Source organism: Drosophila tropicalis, unplaced genomic scaffold (genome assembly GCF_018151085.1).
Source record: "Drosophila tropicalis isolate 14030-0801.00 unplaced genomic scaffold, ASM1815108v1 contig_29, whole genome shotgun sequence".
NCBI lineage: Eukaryota > Metazoa > Arthropoda > Insecta > Diptera > Drosophilidae > Drosophila > Drosophila tropicalis.
The window spans coordinates 1-8,553 of record NW_027172742.1 but is presented as its reverse complement, the minus strand read 5'-3'; the positions used below and the strand labels follow the sequence as shown (position 1 = coordinate 8,553).

General features: G+C 38.6%; 2 pseudogenes; both read right to left on the bottom strand.

The window, feature by feature from the left end:
* Positions 1-1,284: 1,284 nt before the first annotated feature.
* On the bottom strand, positions 1,285-2,491 carry LOC137572226 (ATP-dependent RNA helicase p62-like; annotated as a pseudogene).
* A 2,996-nt stretch (positions 2,492-5,487) lies between these two features.
* On the bottom strand, positions 5,488-8,548 carry LOC137572225 (probable ATP-dependent RNA helicase DDX17 pseudogene; annotated as a pseudogene).
* Between the last annotated feature and the right edge of the window lie 5 nt (positions 8,549-8,553).

The following is an 8,553-nucleotide window of genomic DNA, read 5'->3' as shown; positions in this document are numbered from 1 at the left end:
GTGTTCGATATTAGCGCCAGCTGTTCACATCAAAGTGGCAATCTGGCATCCCTAGTATTATAAGGAGATCTGGCAGCGCTTAACAGAGAGAAAGAGAGTCGGCTTCTGTTCTTGGCACTGTACAGACGTGTAGTTAAGTTCCAATAAAGTTACATATGTATATTCGCAAATAAGTATATTGACCTTTTCACTTATACATAGCTGCGCGATCGATATCGCGGGGTCTCTCGGAAACAGTCTTTCCAACAATATCAAATTCTATTATATTGGTAAATTTCATGGGGATACTCCAATTTTTGCAAAAATTTTTGTTCCAGAGTTATATGATATAGTAGTCCGATCCCAAAGATTTTCATACTTTATCTCACCCGGGTAAAAAAAAAGCTCCCAAAAAAATTTTCATCCCGATAGCTCTTAAGATGGCTGAGTAAAACGCGTACGCACCGACGGACAGACGGACATGGCTATATCGACTTAGCTTCTCATGCTGATCAAGAATATATATACTTTATGGGGTCGGAAACGTCTCCTTCTGTGCGTTACAAACATCTGACCAATTTTATAATACCCTCTGCAAGGGTATAAAAAAGAACAAACCAATCGGGATCCGAAACCTACACACAAATTGCACCGCCTTGGTAACAAGTGATTTGCTACACACACACATACAACAAAACACATAAATTAATGTTTTCGTTAAATAGTTATTTAAACTTTTGTTTTTTTTTGTGTTTTCACTTTTTTTTTACTTTTGAAGTACATGATTGTTTCTTCCGTTTAATTCGACTGAAAGATATATTTGTGTTAACATTTTTATCAAACTTCTTCAATTTTCAAATTATACATATACATATATCGTATCGAATCGAATCGAATTATACGAAATACGATCATACAAATCGAATCCAACAACAAACACAGATGTTGACGATGTCAAGTTTGTTATCAACTATGATTATGTTTCGAACTCGGAGGATTATGTGCATCGCATTGGACGGACAGGACGTTCGAATAACACAGGGACGGCCTACACCTTATTCACCCACTCCAATGCCAACAAGGCCAATGATCTGATTCAGGTTCTGCGTGAAGCAAATCAGGTAGGAAAAGTTTGAATTTTTCCAATTGCTTCTATTTAACAATCTTTCTCTCCTTCGCTACATCTATCGAATAGACCATCAATCCCAAGCTGATGAATATGGCGATGAGTGGTGGAGTGATGGACGCATTGGTGGATATAATGCCGTAGGAGGAAGAGGAGGAGTAGGTGGTACACCGAACACACGCTATGATCAGAAGCAGCGGTCGTCGCCACCTAACCTGCAGGGAGTGTCGGCAATTCCGGAAGCTGGATAATTAGAGATCACGCTCCTACTGCGATTTATCGCCATGAATGGCACAAGCCCGCCAACCCTGTCGTGAAATATTGCGGGTAATCTCATCGACCCGCTTCTTGGTTTCCACAAAAATGATGGTTTTAGTTTCACTCTCTGCTGAGATGTCGGTCAGCAAATTGATGAGCTATCTTCTCAGATTCATCGCAGACATCGACAATCTGACGTATATTGTAATTGGCACTCAGCGAGAGAGATCCAATATTAACCTGAAAGTAATTATTAAGAAATTCCTCGGCCAATTGATGCACCTCCTTCGGCCAGGTGGCTGACCACATCAGAACCTGCCTATCTGGTCGTATCTGTTGCATAATCTTACGAATTTGAGGCTCAAAGCCCATGTCAAGCATTCGGCCTCGTCAAGGACAAAATAGGTGCACCGCTTCGGCGATGTGGTTCCACGCTCCAGGAAATCAATCAAGCGACCTGGAGTAGCAATTACAATCTCTACGTCGCGTTCCAGATCTCGAGCCTGCTGGCCCTTTGGAGCGCCACCAAATATGCAAGTATTACGCACTTGTGTATTGCTGCCAAACTCACTGGCCACCTGCTGGATCTGTTGAGCCAATTCACGGGTGGGCGCCAATAATAGAGCAATGGGCCCATCGCCGCGCTCCAGACGAGGCTGATTGTTTATTGTATAAAATGAGCAACGCCCACCAAATCACGGCCACTTAAAGCAATGGGCCAACCCTGAGCTTGTATAGCCGCGGGCTTGGCGAATCCCTGTCCCTTTCTTCCTGGGTGCGAGCCAGCACCGTTTAGCAGGGCTTATAGAAATTCTTGCGGAATGGCGTCAAGTTCACCTCGGACCACACAATCTTTGGCAAGTAGGAGCCATGCTTTGAAGGCGGACGATTTCTATTGTCACGTTTGGCTGACATGCTCCCGGGGCCACCAGGGCGCCGAGGACCACCGCCATTCATCGACCGGCCGACGCCACCACTGCCATTAAATCCCGGATAGGGAGCAGACCGATTCCGTTGAAATATAGCTCCGCCACCTCCAGGCGGACCCATGCGCTGAGTGGGCATGCCGGCACCAGTGCCACCGCCTCCGTATGCGTAACCATTATCAATGTTTTTTGTTTGTGCCATAAGCTTGGAATTTTGAGCAATTAAAGCAGATCCAAATAGAAAATTTGTTGCGTTTGTCAACGGAATCTGAATGCTTTTATATAATTAACCAATACCGCAATGTTACTTACATATTCATTTTCTTAGCTGTTTTTTATTTCGCTCACAATTGAATGCCTATTTTTTTTTTAATGAATATTCCTGTATATTTGTAATACTTTTTCCACTGAACAATTTTCCTACGTTGTCAGTTACCCTAGAGATGGTCAAAGTAATAGAGACTTCAAGCTGTGAACTTATTGTATAAAACATTATTCGTTAATCGATTAATCACCATCGAGCCATTTACCACTACCCTGTTTATGAGAATTTCGTACGATCAGAGGCAATAAGAAAGTAACAAGAAATATTTCTTGTCGTTTATCCATTAAAATAAATCGAAAAAAAAAAATATCCACAAAAAAAAGTTAGCCCGTCCTCTTTTTCCATGCATCCTTGGCGTGGATTTAAACCCACTGGTTATAAAAATTTATTTTAGCAAAAAGGTCATTTCCCACCAACACCACAATGCTAGTTGGAAATTGAAACGAACAGAGCCAATAACAGAAGTAACAAAAAATTTATAGTGTGCGTGAAACGCACAAGAATGCCATTGCACAGTGGTTTACTTTTGGTAAACTCCTTCCGAAATAATAATTTTTTTATTTAGTCAAGATTATTATAAAACACCAATTTTGCACATTTAGATAGAATTCTTTTTAGAATTCTGTTGAAAAAATAAAATTAATTTTTTGATTAAAATATAAATAATAATATACAATTGCATACGCCTCATTCTTTTTTTTTCGACAATTCATTTTGAACTTTACGTATTTTTCCTTTAATTTTTTTAGTTTTGTCTTTTATACAGATTTATTAACTAATAGTTGGGAAATTTTTATTCCCGGAAGAATCACTTTTGTACAACGACAGGACTAACTCTGTAATGCTTGACATTTTCGATGTATGCCTAAGTGATTATAAGTTCAAAATTCTAAGGCAATTCACAGAGTTTGCCGATGTTGAAAGATATATCCTTTTGTAGCTTTCATCTCCAAAGATACCAAAACAACTTAATAATGATAAATTGTAGAAAAATTTGATTTTGTTTAATTCATTTAACAAATTAATATTAATAGCTTTCAAAAGTCGGGTCTCAAATGCGAAAATTTTAAAATGACAGCGTTTGATTTTAGTAATTTTTAATTATTCGTTAAATTACTATTTATTTATATGTATTTTAATGATTCTACAAATAATAACAATAGATAATATAGAGCATTGTCCTCTTATTTTCAACATTAACAGCTTAAGTCTGGATTCGCTGTCGCTTCAAGATTCTGCCTTAAGAAACACATACACACAAAAATACATGCACATACACACATATATAAATCGGTGCAGACACATACATATGTATATATATATATATATGAATGTGCTAATATTAATTGAAATCTTTTGAAACTTAGAAACTAAAAAGGGAGTAAAATCAATCAATCGCGTTGCATTTTATATCACCGTCTCACAGGAGTCGCCGCTTACAATTTGGCCCTCTTTGGCACTCCGATGGCCTCGAGTACCCCCGATGTCTCCAGATGCTGGAACAAGATCTGCAGATGTTTAATGAAGTGGGCAGCATGTTGCGAATGATCCCAACACTTGAAAGTGACCGTAATATCGGCTCTCTCCCAATTCTCGCGGATCTGAGTATGAGGATTTGTTAATTAGTTACGGAATTATTAAATTATTTAGAAATGTAAATTGCTCACCGCATGATTCGATGATGGTGGACCGATTGGATCGTTCTTGGAGACAAAGAACAGGGCTGGCGACTTCAATAGAGTCGAATGGAACATTTGACTCGATCTCATATAATGAATAGTCGCCTGATTATGGAATGTCTTCATATGGTAAAGCGTATAATTTCTCAATGCACTCTGCATCCGGGCGTTCTTGGGAAATATGGATTTGGGCAGACCCACAGGTATTTCCGTAATATCGGCAGCACTATCCCATATCTGGCAAACGAAACGATCCAATATGTTTAGTTTTGAGCACTTTTCTGTTTATTTGACTTGTAATTTTTTCCTATATGTACATACATATGTACATACATATGTATGTATGTTTGTGCAAGTGGAAACAAATTTGCTGCAAACAAATAAGACTTGCACCATTGTATCATACTAATAATAGTTTTTCGTAATTTATTTAAATAATTAACAAAACAAATTCAATCGCACTATTGCAAAACAACAGCTTTCTCTATTATGAGAAAGAAATTAGAAGCAAAAAAAGAAAATTTTTATTAAAAATAAACAATCGCCTCCGCCAGGATTTGAACCTCTACTTCCTTTATATATGCATATGAAAGCAATGCTTGTAATAAAAAAAATTATAAATTCTCCACTAGGATTCGAACCCATATACATTTTGTACATACGTATCATATATTTTTTATATATACTTGATTGCCCTATGAAATTCTTGTTTTTCATTTACTCACAATTAAAAGGTCACTATTTGACTTTTCAACTATGGTTTTATAGGATGAAAAAAAAAAATACGAAAAAAAAAAATATATATATTAATTAATAGAAGTATAAAAAAAAAGAACAAACCAATCGGGATCCGAAACCTACACACAAATTGCACCGCCTTGGTAACAAGTGATTTGCTACACACACACATACAACAAAACACATAAATTAATGTTTTCGTTAAATAGTTATTTAAACTTTTGTTTTTTTTTTGTTTTCACTTTTTTTTTTACTTTTGAAGTACATGATTGTTTCTTCCGTTTAATTCGACTGAAAGATATATTTGTGTTAACATTTTTATCAAACTTCTTCAATTTTCAAATTATACATATATATCGTATCGAATCGAATCGAATTATACGAAATACGATCATACAAATCGAATCAAACCACAAACACAGATGTTGACGATGTCAAGTTTGTTATCAACTATGATTATGTTTCGAACTCGGAGGATTATGTGCATCGCATTGGACGGACAGGACGTTCGAATAACACAGGGACGGCCTACACCTTATTCACCCACTCCAATGCCAACAAGGCCAATGATCTGATTCAGGTTCTGCGTGAAGCAAATCAGGTAGGAAAAGTTTGAATTTTTCCAATTGCTTCTATTTAACAATCTTTCTCTCCTTCGCTACATCTATCGAATAGACCATCAATCCCAAGCTGATGAATATGGCGATGAGTGGTGGAGTGATGGACGCATTGGTGGATATAATGCCGTAGGAGGAGGAGGAGGAGTAGGTGGTACACCGACCACACGCTATGATCAGAAGCAGCGGTCGTCGCCACCTAACCTGCAGGGAGTGTCGGCAATCCCGGAAGCTGGATAATTAGAGATCACGCTCCTACTGCGATTTATCGCCATGAATGGCACAAGCCCGCCAACCCTGTCGTGAAATATTGCGGGTAATCTCATCGACCCGCTTCTTGGTTTCCACAAAAATGATGGTTTTAGTTTCACTCTCTGCTGAGATGTCGGTCAGCAAATTGATGAGCTATCTTCTCAGATTCATCGCAGACATCGACAATCTGACGTATATTGTAATTGGCACTCAGCGAGAGAGATCCAATATTAACCTGAAAGTAATTATTAAGAAATTCCTCGGCCAATTGATGCACCTCCTTCGGCCAGGTGGCTGACCACATCAGAACCTGCCTATCTGGTCGTATCTGTTGCATAATCTTACGAATTTGAGGCTCAAAGCCCATGTCAAGCATTCGGCCTCGTCAAGGACAAAATAGGTGGACCGCTTCAGCGATGTGGTTCCACGCTCCAGGAAATCAATCAAGCGACCTGGAGTAGCAATTACAATCTCTACGCCGCGTTCCAGATCTCGAGCCTGCTGGCCCTTTGGAGCGCCACCAAATATGCAAGTATTACGCACTTGTGTATTCCTGCCAAACTCACTGGCCACCTGCTGGATCTGTTGAGCCAATTCACGGGTGGGCGCCAATAATAGAGCAATGGGCCCATCGCCGCGCTCCAGACGAGGCTGATTGTTTATTGTTTAAAATGAGCAACGCCCACCAAATCACGGCCACTTAACCCTCTCATGCCCGAATTAAATTGGGCGTGGCTAAAATTTTTTGAGTTGACAGATAAGCTAGACTTGACCTCAATATCAACTGAAAAAAATTTGAATGTCCTTGGTGTCCTGGTTCAAGAGCTATAGGATGTTGCGTATATGCAGCATTGGGCAATTGTGTTATATATTTAAAGTCAAATTGTTTTTTTTTTCCAAATGCCGTTTATTAATATTTATGTATGATATGACACGAAACTATTTTTTTGGGGATTGGAGCACAAGTGCACATTACATTTGCTACACTTACAGCTTGGAAATCCCGATCTGCATACTCTACATCTTCCTCTTGTTCCCCATTCCAGCCAATGATTATAACCATCAAGTCGTAGTGACTTTGCTGGGTCTGCAACATAAGCTCTTTTAGGGGGGTTTGACTCAGAGCCCGTAGAATGAGCTGGTGATATTGGAGCTGGTGATAATGGGGCTGGTGATAATGGGGCTGGTGATAATGGGGCTTCATTGGAAGGTATTGTTTTAAACTATGTTGACCTAAGAAAAGTATGTACTATTATGTTATTCAGAAATGTATTCACATATAATAAGTTACCTTTATATGCAATCATTTGCTCATCTATACATTAAAAATTCTTCTTGCGGAATTTCATTGAATTTTTTTTTTATGGCTTCTAACAAAGGGCGAATCTTGTATAACTTGTCATATTCAGCTGTTCCCTTATGAGGCTGATTAGAATTGTCGTTCAAATGGAAAAACTGTTTAATTTTTTTCAAATCTGTTTCTCGGTAATGCATTTGCAACGGCCGCTAGTTTAAAATCCACCGCCCACGCCATTCTATAAGTTGGTATTTTCACAACTGCAAGGTAAAGAAGTATGCCATCAAATCTTTTCACTTCAGGCACAGTGCATTTCAATTCTACGCCCTTCGTTTGAATGGCATATAAGTTCGTTTCCTCACATATTTTCTGCCACAGTTCATCGCCAAAAAAAATACTAAAATATTCGATGGGGTTTTTCACGGCACTGCTGCGTAATTCGCTTTTCCAAGTGGTCTCACTTTCCATAAACTTTGTACTCCTCCAATTCAAACTCCTCAAATCAGTTTGTTCCATCACCTCCTGTACAACGTATTCATTTTCATTCAATTCTCTATCATTTTCGGATCTAATAAGTTGGTCACTCAATCTAACTTCCACATTTTCAGCTCTGTTATCCAAATTTTGCAAAGTTACTTCTATAATTTCCTCCATATTTCGATCTTCTTCTTCTTCATTTTCCTCATCAGCCGAATCATCCCAATCAAAGTTGGCAAATTTTACAATCTCAGCTTGAGTTAGACCTTTTGGGCGCATTTTAGAATCTGTTCACAGAAAAATTTTATTATTCGAAAATTTCCACAGTAGTCCAATGTTGCATATACGCAACACTACATTTACAAAATTATTACAAACTAAATAGTTTTTTCATTGTTTTTTTTTTTTTTAAATACTCACTTACCTTTCTTTATCAAGTTGTTGAACTTATATTTACGATGCAGTAATTGTTTTAATGATTTTAAACACTAATTTAAAACCACGTGTTTTTAAAGATCTCACTACGCTCTCGGGAGAATAGCTACAAACTGAACGCGTGTGCAGCTGACAGCCGCACAATCAGCTGTAAGCTCACTCAACACATGCAGCTATATTTCAGCGAAAGATTCAAAACAAAAAATTTAAAATAACGGTAGTTATAGGCTTATAAATACAATGTTGCGTATATGCAACATCGGGCATGAGAGGGTTAAAGCAATGGGCCAACCCTGAGCTTGTATAGCCGCGGGCTTGGCGAATCCCTGTCCCTTTCTTCCTGGGTGCGAGCCAGCACCGTTTCGCAGGGCTTATAGAAATTCTTGCGGAATGGCGTCAAGTTCACCTCGGACCACACAATCTTTGGCAAGTAGGAGCCATGCT